The sequence below is a fragment of the Macaca mulatta genome, chromosome 5, assembly GCF_049350105.2.
Source record: "Macaca mulatta isolate MMU2019108-1 chromosome 5, T2T-MMU8v2.0, whole genome shotgun sequence".
Classification (NCBI taxonomy): domain Eukaryota; kingdom Metazoa; phylum Chordata; class Mammalia; order Primates; family Cercopithecidae; genus Macaca; species Macaca mulatta.
Window position 1 is genome coordinate 13,842,119 of NC_133410.1, and position 14,278 is coordinate 13,856,396.

The 14,278-nt window shown below is 40.7% G+C and overlaps 1 long non-coding RNA gene across 6 annotated transcripts in view; it reads right to left on the bottom strand.

Moving 5' to 3' along the window:
* Positions 1–13,648, bottom strand: part of LOC144341125 (uncharacterized) — a 428,038-nt gene extending 414,390 nt beyond the window's left edge. For all 6 annotated transcript variants that reach the window (XR_013417776.1, XR_013417770.1, XR_013417774.1 and 3 more), the window contains exon 1: positions 13,268–13,648. This is a non-coding gene — a long non-coding RNA (uncharacterized LOC144341125). The remainder of the gene's footprint in view (positions 1–13,267) is intronic.
* Between the last annotated feature and the right edge of the window lie 630 nt (positions 13,649–14,278).

Here is a 14,278-nt window from a genome sequence, read left to right on the forward strand (position 1 = left end):
CTTGCCAGTCTTTAGCTTCAGAGCCTTTGATGATGGCCTTTGATTTCAGTGTGGTGTGCTTGGTTCTTCCTCTAAGCCTTGGGTCCTGCTATGTTCCTATACTCAGATCACATTTAAAAAAACCTGTTGTTCTCTGAAACATACTTGCCGTTTTGCCTTTAAGCCTTTATATGCACTGTTTCCTCTACCAGGCCTGTACGTCTTGCCCCTTCAAGGCAAAACTCAAACACCTCTGTGACCCAGTCTCCTTCCCCTACCTCTCCTCCCTGTCTCCCCATCATGGCCAATTTTGTAAGAGAGCATGTGGCCCCAGAACTCTCTGTATCCTCCATTAAGAAACATCACAGGGTGATCCATTTGTCCATGCCCCTTACTCTCCTCTGGAATATGAGCCCATATCATGTACCTCCTGAGCTAATGCAGGTCCTGGCATGTGATGGAGTGTTGCAGGGATTTGATGCAAGATACAGAAAACAGGAAGCAAGGGAAGGAAGAAACGAGAGAAGCAGAAGGACAGAGAAGAAGTTGGGGCAATTGGTGCTGCTGTAAACCCAGAACTCACACTTAACTCATCAATATAAAGATTCACCGGATTTAGAAATAGGTTTTGTTTTCAAGTTTGTTCAGAATTTTCCTGGCTCTTTGGTGGGCATCCACATACTTCTCCACAGAAGTGACACTGTATTGCAGGTTTGCAAGTTGTGATGTAAGTCAGGAATCGTAATTTATTTGTAAATTAGCCCCAGGCCAGTTCTGAAAAGCCTTTGTCATCTTTCAAGTCACGAGGTTATCAGGATACTGAGGTTCTTGACTCTCAAATTCCAGGCAGAAAAATGTTCCTAAGGGAAAACACTTGCTGTATTTTAAGAGCAGGTCCCCTAAAACCACCTGATAAAGGGGTTTGGGGAAAGAACACAGGACAAGACCACTATCTAGGTCAAAGCCGGGGAGCAAATTTTTATAGGTAAAGTGTTGGTTCACCTGATTGGCTTAATATGTCATCTTTTATCAGCCTGTGGCGATGTAAGAGTCTGTTGATGTGACCTTGTGTGTGATATGCAATGAACAGTCCATGCAGTGAATGGATTCTGAGTGCTGCAATAACTCCAAGGACTCATCTTTGCTCTTCATCTCTCACAGAAATACTGTGGGATAAGAACTGCCAGCATTATCACTCTGTGGAAGAAGTGAGACAGCAGAGAGGCTTAAGTTGCATAGTCACCAACCAACAAGTGGCTCCTACAAAAAGATATGATCATGACCCAATCTTCAGCACCTGTGAATTTGACCTCATTAGGATAAAAAGTCTTTGCAAGTGTGATTGTTAGAGATCTTGAGATAAGGAGATCCCTTGAACAATCTGCATGTGACCAAAATAAAATAATAAGTGTTCATGTAGGAGGACCACAGAGGAGAAAGTGATGTTAAGATGGAGCAGAGAAAGAAGTGCCCACAAGCCAAGGATTGCCTACAGATGCTGGAAGCAAGAAGAGGCAGTAAACAGATTCTCCCTGAGTGCTCTAGCCCTGCAGGCACTTTGATTTCAGATTTTTGAGCTCAACACCTGTGATATAATACATTTCTATCATTTTAAACCATCAAATATATGGTAATGTACTACTGTGACCTCTGGAAACTTAAATAATGGCGAAGCCAGGATTAAATCCCAAGTCTGCTTGGCTCTGTTCTATGACTTGGGACAGGTTATTTATGTTTCACAGGCTTCAATTCCTGATTACAGCAAAAATTAAATGAGGTAATGTGCTGATATCCAGTACCCAACACACTGCCCAGTGGCAGCCCTCACCATAGTTTAGTAGTTTATGAAGCAAGGAGCATATAGGAAGAGAACTTTCAGAGGTCACAAAACTTGATTTCAGAGGTCCTGATGACCTTCTCTTCTACTTCCTTGCTGTGTGGCCTTAATCAACTTACCCTCTTAGGCCTGAGTTTCCTCATTGTTAACATGGAAATAACATCTACCACCTAGGACTGTGTTATGTATATAAAACAAGATCAAGTTGAAGTGCAGCATGATAAAGACTAATTGGTTTGTACTTCTTCCTTCTCAGTTTCTCAGAATTGGAAACATAAGCTCAGTTTCTCTGCTTGGGAAAAGTTAGATATATATAAGGCAAGATTTGGCTAAATTGTTTTTTAAATGTTCAGTGAAAAGTCCAGTCTTTCATCCTTCAGATGGCGTCCATGCTGAGTCCACCCAGGGCTAATCACTGGGGACCCAGAGTCGAATATAAATGAGCAGACTCATTTCAGCAACTTAAAGTTCTCTCAGAATTCATGATTTGAGCACTCTGAACTGAACTTGAACTCTCCAGCATTCAAATTGGCTTATACAGTTTTGATTGCAAGAAAAGAGAATTTTAAAAAGTCATTAAACAAGGTGAAAAACCTTATTGGATACGAATTGGCTCCTAAAGAATATTACAATGATATAAAGCTTAAATGGGTCAGAAATTTATGAAAGTCATTTCCCTTAAATAAAACATGATTTTAAAATTTAAGGGCGAACACTTTGCCAAATGTACTTGGTGTTTTCAAACATCTGAAGAACTGCAAGAGATTTTGCTCATACAACATGCTACACAGCAGGATATCCACATCAGAACTGAGGGCTCCACTGGGCCTAAGGCATGTGCATGAAGCCACCTGCACAGCCCTGCTGGTCTCAGGATAGAGCCACACTGATTTCCCCTTGTTTGCCCAACTGTGAAGGCCATTTAAGACCCAGGCATTGGACATACAGATTAAGAGTCCCAGTTATCGCAAGATATACTATACTGCAACTGCTTGCTCTTCAAACAGAACACAAACTTCTTGAAGGCAAATAATGGGCCTTTTTACTGTTACATTACCAAACACCTAGCAGAATGACCAGTCAATACATGGAGGTTAATGACTGAGTAGGTGAGGAAGGAAGGAGGGGAGGGGAGGGGAGTGGAGGGGAGGGGAGTGGAGGGGAGGGGAGGGGAGGGGAGGGGAGGGGAGGGGAGTGGAGGGGAGTGGAGGGGAGGGGAGGGGAGGGGAGGAGAGGAGAGGGGAAGAGAGAGGAGGAAAGAAAATGAATGAAACAGTGGATGGATAAAAAGATAGGTAGATGAGAGAGTGTATGGATGAATATGTTGATATGTGAGTGTATGGATGGGTAGATGGGCAAAGCAAAATGGGTAAGACAGATAAATGATCATGATGAAGATAGATAGATAGATAGATAGATAGATAGATAGATAGATAGATAGATAAGGATGGACAGATGAATAAGTTGATGTATGGAAGGATGTATACATGAAAAAATGAAGGACTTGATAATACATGGATAAAAGGAAGGAAAGGAAAGATGGATGGATAGACAAATAGATGAATGGATGGATAAACAGATGAATATACGGCCTACCTAGAAATTCTTATGTGAAGGCACTATCTAACAATTCCACACTTGAATATTATACTTCCACGTTTCTATTTTCCTATTAAAAGATCACATTTACCTTTTAAAACAGGGGCCTGTAATGCCTTAATCCCACAATAATATACTATAGCCTTACAATTCTTTCTACTTCAACAAAAAAGTAACGTGTGGCAATGAACAAAGCAACTGGGCGTCACAGAATCTGTTCCAAGGTGACAGCTAGAAGGGTAGAAATGGGACTTGAAGCAGTCAACAGCCATCCATATAATCATCACACCATGCTGCTTTCTCTTGTTGGCTAAGTGTTAAATTTGGATGCAGCCAAAGTTATATCATGTTATACAAAACCTACACCTAAATTTCTATCTTTCATGGTTCTTCTGAACACATATTGGTGCCAGTATATTATGCAACCTTCAAATAGACCCTAGGAAATATCTACTATGATTCTCTAATATGTAAGTTAGCAAAAGGATGATTACAAAGGTTGAGTCACCTGCCAAAACCCACATAGCAGGTCAGTGGCTGAGAGGGATTGGAAGGAGCCCTGATTCCCCTGGCTCTGAGGCTGACTCACTTCCCATCGGTGTCTGCCTTTCTGAGAGATGCTCATTTCTTTGCACAGTCATAAAGGAAACCCAAAGGAGTCCTCAATGATGGTAATGAAACTTGACACCTAGGCTGAAAATAGTCCAGCAGGTCTGTAAGGGAATTTGGGAGCAGAAAGCAGTGTTCAATACTCTCAGATGCCCCTGAAAGTCTCCTCTTATCTCACCCTGAGAGGTCACCTCTCTCCCCAAATTTGTGACTCAGACAGACTTGGTCTCCCTCATGGCATTAGCACTTGGTTTCAGAACCAACGATCCTTCCTCACCATGAGTCTCTAGTCTTGCTGCTGAGAAAGCACCATTATCATCAAACAAGTCTATACATGGAGTTGCTCCTCACAATGCCCTGAATTAAGCCTGTAAGGAGCAGAGATGTGGTTAGAAGGGGAATAAGTCAATGGAGATCCCAAGAGATAGAGAACACCCAAGAATCATAGACCCTGTGACCTGGAAAATATCAGAGATCAGCTGGACGAACGCCTTCAATTTATACACAGTGATGTGAGACTCAGAAACACCCATGAATCACTACAACTCTCATCCACTCATCAGGCACTGCAGTGTTGAACTCATTTAAATCCTTACCAAAAATTAAACAGTAGGTGATAACCCCAAGAGCAAACAAATGCTCAGAAAGAATAGGTGACTTGCCCAAGGGCACAGAGCTAGTAAGTAGTAGAAGTAATCCAGGCAGGCAGGTTTCTGATCTCCACACCACTGCTCTTTCCACAGCCCCTGTGCTTTTTGAAGGCCCTAAGGCTGACAGTCAAAGAAAAAACGAGGGATGAGGAGAAGAGAGTCAAAAAGAACAAAGAGAATGGTGGAGGTACCCAGGCTCAGGCTTAAGGGATGTGCAGCCCCTGAAAAACACTTGCAGAGATGTGTGTCTGCATGCATGGTTGAAGAGAAGGGGAAAGGGTCTCAAGTTTTATTGACCTTTTTCTCCCACTGATTTGGTGGAATTGGGAAAACAACAAGCAGGGGATCCCTCCAGGTCACAGGACATGGTAGTGATAAATGGACGTGTGTGTATGCATGCGTGTATATATGCCTATCTTTTCACAGTTGTCAGCCTGTTTATTCTAGTACATAAAGTTTCCTCACATTTCTTGAAAAGTTCTGAGAACTCATCTGAGACATGAATTGAAAAAGTTAAAAACAAAAATGTCAAACAGAAATATAAGTGCCATGGAGTTCAAAGGCCCTGCTGTGCATGAGTTGTTGTGGGGGAAGGGGGAGGTGTAGATAATAGGTAGGGTCCAGCAGGCCCATGAGGGGATTTGCAACTGCTTGGCCACTATGCTTAGCTTCTGCTGCACACATTCTGGTGCTCTGTGATATTGGGAAACAATTAATCTACCCACGAGCTTCCTTCCCCCGAAACTCAAAGCTAACCAACCACACCTCTGCTAGGCTTTTTTTTTTCCTCCCTCCACAAGTTTAGCACGGAGGGAGAGGTTGGTGTGGTAGTGCTGGAGTTAATTACACACTTCTAGGTGCTGCTCCTTTACTCCCTGGTGGTGATATTGCAAGCCACATGTTGTTCTGAGGTTGTATTTCCATCTGTAAATGGGGATAGCAACACATTTGCTGCCTTTCTTTGCTCTGCACATCAGCCATGCTAGTTTTCTCAAGTGTGCCCTCCGTCTCTGGCATGCATTATTCCCTCTGTCCAGAATATTCTTCTCAACACTTACCCCATTATACAGTCTACTAGACATGTACCCTGGCCCTCATAGACCTGTCAGAGTTCCCCTTTTACATTAATCATGGTGGCTACTTCCCATCACCTCTCTCCCACAAAGTTCCCCAAAGTGAAGGATTATGTCTGCTTTTGCTTGCAGTTACAGCCCAGTGCCCAAGCTCTGTGCCCTACACCTACCTACTGACACTTAGGCTGAAAATAGTCCAGCAGGTCTGTAAGGGAATTTGGGAGCAGAAAGCAATGTTCAATACTCTCAGATGCCCCTGAAAGTCTCCTCTTATCTCACCCTGAGAGGTCACCTCTCAGGGTTGTCTTAAGGAACAAAGGATTGAATGTATCTAAAAGGCCATTATCAAAAAACAAAAGACAAGTGCTGATAATATGGAAAAATTGATACCCTTGCACACTGTTAGTGAGAATAAAAAAAAAAATGGTGTAGCCACAATGGAAAATAGTATGGAGATTCCTCAAAAAATTAAAAATAGAACTACCATATGATCCATAAATTCCACTTCTGGGTATTCATCCAAAAGAAGTGAAATCAGGGTCCCTAAGAGATATTAGCATTCCCATTTGTTGCAGCACTATTTATAACAGCCTAGATGTGAAAACAGCCTAAATGTTCATTGACAGGTGAATGGATAAAGAAAATTTGGCATATACATAGAATAGAATATTATTTAGCTTTTAAAAAGAAGGAAATTATGCCATATGTGACAACATGGATGAATCTTAAAAATGTTTCACTAAAAGCAAAATAGGCCAGTTTCAGAAAGACAAATACCACATGATTTCCCCTACATGAGATATCTAAAATACCTAAAATAGTCAAATTCACAGAATCAAAGAGGGTAATGGTGGTTGGTGGTTGCCCAGGCCTGTGGGGAGGGAGAAAAGGGGAGTTACTAGTCAATGGGTCCAAAGTTTCAGTCAAGCAAGTTGAATAAATTCTAGGGATCTAAAGATTGTTGTACCTATAGTCAGCAATCCTTCATCTTCAATATTGTACACTTGAATTTTTAAAAAATGTTTAGGAGGATAGATCATGTGGGAAGCATTCTTACCACAATAAAATATGATTAATAAAGTAAAAAATAAGAAATCACCAAACAAGTGTGAATTATGAGAGTTATCTTGGAAAGAACATGTATATAAATGCAGACTCACATGTGGGTCTTATTTTTCCCTGAGCATCCTACTCTCTCCTCTTGGGCCCATAGATATATGTGGAATATTCCCAATCCCTACTTTCTCCACCATGAGCAGCCGAGGCCACCTGAGAGATGCACATAAAGTGCTGGATCATCACCTGGGAAGTTGTGATCACTCAGTTCCCTATCTTCTTACTTGGTTTATGTGATCGTAAAGAATACTTGCGACCATGGTCACAAAAATTATTCATAGCATGAAGACATCTTTTGGCATGACTCAGTGTATTCTGAAGACACACAAGACTTCCTATGCTTGATTTCGCATCATTGAACAAGCTATCCCCACTTTATTTAGTAGATAAAAGACCTTTTACTCTTCACTGAGGTTTAGTCATTTGCCTAGTTAATGGCAGTAGTCATTGGTTCATAGAGTGGAGCTAATTTACAAGGACCCCAAACCCTGGGAATCTCTTCTCTCTTCCCTTCCACACCTGTACCAGTGAGAGAAGTGACCTAGCATCCAACTTTGCAGGGTGTGCTAATTCAAGACCTAGACAGGGAGCTGGAGTTAGCAAGCCCATTTCTCAAACTCAGTCTATAAGATGTATGTCTACATAGACTCTATCAATAATAAATCTAACATTTTCTTCTCTATTTGCTAATTATCTTGCCTATTTCTCAATTGTTTCAAAACTCTGCTAGAAAAGAGAGGGCTGCAAGTTACAGACCCAATAATATACCCTGATGCTGCCCCCACCACTCATCTCCCTGGCACATAGTAAACAGCAATTTCAGGAGTGAATAATATTATCTAATATATATTATCTAATATATAATATTATCTAATATATATTATCTAATATATTCTAATATATATTATCTAATATATTCTGATATATATTATCTAATACATATCTAATATATAATGTTTATCATGTGCTAGGCACTGTTCTAAGCATTTCACATGTTTTGCTTTACTCCCATGCTGAAATCCAGGCATTTAGAACACCCACTCACCTAAACCAGCAGCCGGAGGTGCCCTACCCTTCATAGACATAGATTGTGATGTAGCAGGACCCTCCCTACTCTATGCCCAGGGAAATATCCAGGCATTCAGACCACCCACTCGCCTGGATCAGGAGGTTGACCTGCCCAACCCTTCCCATGCAGAAATCCTAGTAGAGAGAGACTTTCCCTGCTCCAAACCCAAGTAGATATCCAGGCATTCGGAGCAACAGCTTCTTGGATCAGCAGCCTGAGCCACTCCACTTTACCTAGACATAGACTGCGGTATAGCAAAGCCCTCCCTGCTCCACATCCAGGCAGAGCTCCACACATTCAGGGCACCAGCTCACCTGAATCAGCAGCCTGAGCTGCCCCACCCTTAATGGACATAGATCACAGTGCAGCAGGGTCTTCTTTGCTCCCTGCCCAGGCAGATCTCCAGGCATTCAAAGCGCCTTCTCACCTGGATCAGCCACTTGAGTTGCCCCACCACTTTTGTGTAGAGATCTTAGTATATGGGAGCCCTCCTTCACTCCAAGCCCAGGCAGATCTCCAGGCATTGAGAGGACCCATTTTCCTGAATTAGGAGTTTAGACTGCCCCCTGTCCCCATGTGGAGAACTTGGGGCCAAGAAGGTTTCCACTAGGCACACCTCTGGACATTTGGTGGCCACCCACCAGATTCTCCCTCAGCACTAGTGCTTATACCTGCAATCAGAGGACCCATAGGAGTACCTGCTCAGTCTGGCCCTGCTCAACAATCGTCACTATCCCCTTGGGGCTGAGCAAGCAGCTCAGACCACTATGCATTTCACAAATTAGCCCATTGACTGAAGCAACAGGGAGCTTCTGCCAGTAAACAAGGATCAAATATATACCCAGCCATGTTGGCCACAGCCAGCTCTTACCTATAAGCACCCTCTACTGGTTTGTATGTCAAACTGCACAGCCCAATACAAAACCTGCAAAAAGAATTGCATAGGGCCATAGGAGCAAAGCCAAAAGATCCTACCCAGCATTCTCTACAATTGCACCCTCTAAGGAGTGAGTGCAAGGAAGGGGGAAAAATACATTATAGGAAAAACAGGGAAAATAAAATATCCTACCCACAAAAAAAATCACAAAAATTAAAACTGCCAGCATCTCCAGATGGGAAGGAACCAGTACAAAAATTCTGGTGGCCATGAAAATTCTGAATATAATTACCCCACCAAAGTATTACACTAGCTCGTCAGCAACGGCCCCTAATGAAAACAGGACTCAGAATTTACAGATAAATAATTCAAAACATGGATTGCAAGGAAGCTCAACAAGATCCAAGCCAAGGTTGAAAACTGACACAAAGAAACTTCTAAAGCAATCGAGAAAATGAAGAAACAGAGACATCTTTAAAAGAAATCAACCAGAGCTTCTGGAATTGAAACTCACTTAAGGAATTTCAAAATACAATCGAAAGCTTTATCAGTAGACCTGATCAACTAGAAGAGAGAATTTCAGAGTTTGAAGACTGGTCTTTCCAACAAACCCTATCAGAAAAAAATAAAACAAAATTTTTAAAAATTAACAAAGTCTTCAAGAAATATGGTATTATGTAAAGTAGCCAAACCTATGAGTCATTAGTATTTCTGACAGAAGGATAAAAAGCAGATGATCTGGAAAAGATATTGAGGAGAACAGGTGAAGAAAATTTTCCTAATCTTACAAGACAGGTAGGCATCTAGATACAAGAAATCCAGAAAATATCTATGAGAATCTATACAAAATGAACACGAGGGCATAGAGATACCAGATTGTCCAAGGACAATGCAAGAGAAAAAATCCTTAAAGAGAAAGGCCTAGAGAAAAAGGTCAGATCATGTGCAAAGGGAATCCCATCAGGCTAACAGCAGAAACCTTATAAGCCAGAAGAGATTAGGGGTCTACATTTAGCATTTTTCAAAAAAATAAATTTCAACTGACAATTTCATATTCCTCCCTAAGTTTCATAAGCAAGTGCTAAGGGAATTCAATACCACTAGACCAGCCTTACAAGAGATCCTTAAGAGCATTCTAAACATGGAAACAAAGAACAATATCAGCTACCACAAAATACACCTAAGTACACAAAAAAACACCAAGTACATAGTCAACAGACCCTATAAAACAACCACACAATACAAACTACAAAGCAACAAGCCAGTAACTCCATGATAGCCTCAAAACATCACATATCAATATTAACCTTGAACGATAATAAGTCTAACAATCCAAATTAAAAGTCACAGAATGCCAATTTGTATTTTTTAAAAAACCAAGATCCCTTCATCTTCTGACTTCAAGAGACCCATCTCACATATAATGACACCCACAGACTCAAAATAAACAGTTGGATAAAGATCTATTATGAAAATGGAAAACAAAAAGGCAGAGGTCACTATTCTTATATCAGAAAAAAAAAAAAAAACCAGACTTTAAACCAACAACAGCAAAAAAGGACAAAGAAGGCCTTTACACAATGATAAAGGGCTCACTTCAACAAGAAGACTTAACTATCCTAAATATATACACACCCAACATTGGAGCACCCAAATTCATAAAATAACTACTTCTAGAAATACGAAAAGACTTAACCACATTATAATAGTGGAGGAAGCCCTATTCAACATCCCACTTACAACATTAGACAGATCATTGAGGCAGAAAATTTTAAAAGAAATTCTGGACTTAAATTTGATACTTCACCTTTTGGACCTAATGGGCATCTATGGAATACTCCATCCATCAACCACAGAATATATATTCTTCTCATTTGCACACAGAACATACTTCAAGATTGACCAGATGCTCACCATAAGGCAAGTCTCTATACATTAAAAAAAAAATCAAAACAATACCAACCATATTCTCAGATCACAGTAGAATAAAAATAAAAATCAATAACAAGAAGATCTCTCTAAACCACATAATTACATAGAAATTAAACAACTTGCTCCTGGATAACTTTTGGGTAAAGAACGAAATTAAGTCAGAAATCAAACAATTATGTGAAATAAATGAAAACAGAACCACAACATACCAAAATCTTTGGGTTGCAGCAAAAGCAGTGTTAAGAGAAATGTTTATAGTGCTAAGCACCTACCTCAAAAAGTTAGAAAGATCTCAAATTAATAATCTAAGAGCAAACCTAGAGGAACTAGTAAAACAAGAACAAACTAACCCCAAAGCTAGTCGAAGAAAATAACTAAAATCAGATCAGAACTGAACAAAATTTATACCCCAGAATTTTTACAAAGATTCCATGAAATCAAAAGGTATTTTTTGAAAGGATAAACAAGATCAATAGACCACTAGTTACATTAACAAGAGAAAAAGAGAGAAGAAGAAAATATCCACAATTAGAAATGACAAAGGTGACATAACATATTCCACAGAAATACAAAAGATCAATACCTCTATGCACACCAACTACAAATTCTACAAGAAATTAATAATTTACTGGAAACACAGTCCCCCCAGATTGAATCAGGAAGAAATTGAAACCATGAACAGACTAATATTGAGTTCTGAAATTGAATCAGCAACAAAATTCTACCAACCAAAAAAACCCATAGACTGGATGGATTCACAGCTGAATTCTACCAGACATACAAAGAAGAGCTGGTACCAATTCTACTAAAACTATTCCAAAAAATCAATCAAAGAGGAGGGACTCATTCCCAACTTATTCTATGAAGTTGCAATTATCTTGATACCAAAATCTGGTGAAGACATGACGAAAAGAGAAAACTACAGGCCAATATCCCTGAGAGATATAGATGCAAAAATTCTCAACAAAATACTAGGAAATCAAGTCTAACAGTACATCCAAAAGTTAATTGATCATGATCACCTAGGCTTAAGTCCTGATGTAAGGTTGGTTCAACATATGCAAATTAATAAATGTCATTCACTGCGTAAACAGAATTAAAAACAAAAACCATATGGTCATCTCAATAAATGTGAAAAAGCTTGCATTAAATTCTAACATCCCTTCATGATAAAAACCCTCAAGAACTTAGGCACTGAAAGAGCATACCTGAAAATAATGAGAGCCATCTATGATAAACCCACAGGCAACATCATACTAAGTGGGCGAAAACTGAAAGCATTTCCCTTGAGAACTGAAACAAGAATGTCCAGTCTTACCACTCCTATTCAACATAATACTAGAAGTGCTAGCCAGAGCAATCAGGCAAGAAAGAGAAATAAAAGGCATCCAAATAAGAAAAGAAGTCAAACTATCACTCTACACAGATGATAAGAATTTTAGAGACCTAAAAAACCCTAAAGATTCTGCCAAAAGACTGGGGAACTGATAAACAACTTTAGTAACATTTTAAGATACAAAATCAATATACAAAAATCAGGAGCATTTTGTTGCACCAATAACATTCAAACTCAGAGCCAAATCAAGAATGCCATCCCATTCATAGTAGCCACAAAAACTAAAATAAAATACCTAAGAATAAATCTAACCAAAAAGGTGAAAGACCTCTTCAAGAAGTACAAAACATTGCTAAGAGAAATCATAAATTACACAAATAAATGGAAAAAACATTCCATGTTCATGGATTAGAATAATCAATAATGTTAAAATGTCCACAATCTCCAAAGAAATCTACAGATTCACTGCTATTTCTATCAAACTACCAATTCATTTTTCATGGAACTAGAAAAAAACTGTTCTAAAATTCATATGGAACCAAAAAAGTCCAAATAGCCAAAGCAATCCCAATGAAAAAGAACAAAGCCACAGGCATCACATTACCTGACTTAAAACTAGTAAGGCTACAGTAACTAAAAACAGCATGGTGCTAGTACAAAACACACACATAAATAAATGCCACAGAATATAGAACCCAGAAATAAAGCTGTACACCTACAGCCATCTGATCTTCAACAAAGCCAAAAAGAATAAGAAATAGGAAAAGTATTTTCTATGCAATAAATGGTGCTGGTGTTGGGATATGTAGAAGACTGAAACTGGACCCCTACTGTATTAATCCATTCTCACACTGCTTTAAAGAACTACCTGAGGGAAAAAAAGGTATTGGATGTGGCAGATCGGAGGCAGAAATAGATTGCAGCTCCAACTCAGATGGACAGAGAAGCATGTGGAGGCTTGCATCGTGAATTTTAGATCCAGAACAAATGCAGGAATAAATAAGGAAACATGAGAGGACCCAAAGACCCTCTGAAGGATGCAGATTGCCCCTGCACAATCTGGGAGACACACCAAATATTATGAGTGCCCAAACTGTGAAAGTGGGAAAAGGGAGGTTGTCCTCCCTCAAACACACACCCCCACTGGGGAAACTGAAGGTCTAGTTTACAGGAGAAGATTCTGACCTTACCTGGAGCTGAGTCCATTTAGAGAGCCAAGCAAAATACAGGGGTAGAAGCAGCAGCAGGAAAGGCCCTGTCAGCTCACTGGGTCCCCAAGCAGGTCATTGCTGTCTGGAATTATAGGGAACCTTTGGGAGGGCAGCCAGAAGTGTGAGGAAAGCACCACAGGGAAAAGGAAATCTCCAGATGAACTTTGTAACAATTTGAACTGCTGAGAAGCCTCCTAGCCACAACTTGGGGGAGGGCATGAATCCCGGGTGCAGACTTTTCAGGCAGGGGAAGAACTAAAGCCCTACTTTCTGTTGCAGCTGGGAGGCAGGTTTCCTGGGGCAAGTTCTCAGCCCTCTTGCCCACTGCCTGGAAACAGACTTGGTGCTGATAGGGGAGGCACAGTGGGAGTAAGACCAGCCCTTCAGATTGTGTGGGAGCTGGGTGAGGCCTGTAACTGCCAGCTTTCCCCCACCTCCCTGACAAACAGCATGACTCAACAGAGATAGCCATAATCCTTGTAGGAACATAAATGCATTGACCTGGGAACCTCACCCCCATCTCCCACAGCAGCTGCAGCAAGACTCACCCAAGGAGAGTCTGAGCTTAGACACTCCTAGCCCTGACCCCACTAGATGGTCCTTCCATACCCACCCTGGTAACTGAACACAAAGGGCATATACTCTTGGAAGTACTAAAGCTCCACCCTCTGCCTGTTCCTCGCCATAGTATGACAGCTGATGCTCTCCAGAAAGCACCACCTCCCAGCAGGAGGCCAACCAGCATAAAAATAGAGCATTAAATTACCAAAGTTAAGAACCCTCACAGAGTCCATTACATCCACCACCACCTGCACCAGAACAGGTGCTGGTATCCACCGCTGAGAGACCCATAGACCGTTTGCATTACAGGACTCTGTGCAGACAACCACTAGTACCAGCTCAGAGCCTGGTAGACTTGCTGCGTGGCTAGATCCAGAAGAGAAATAATAATCACTACATCTTGGCTCTCAGGAAGTCACATTCATAGGA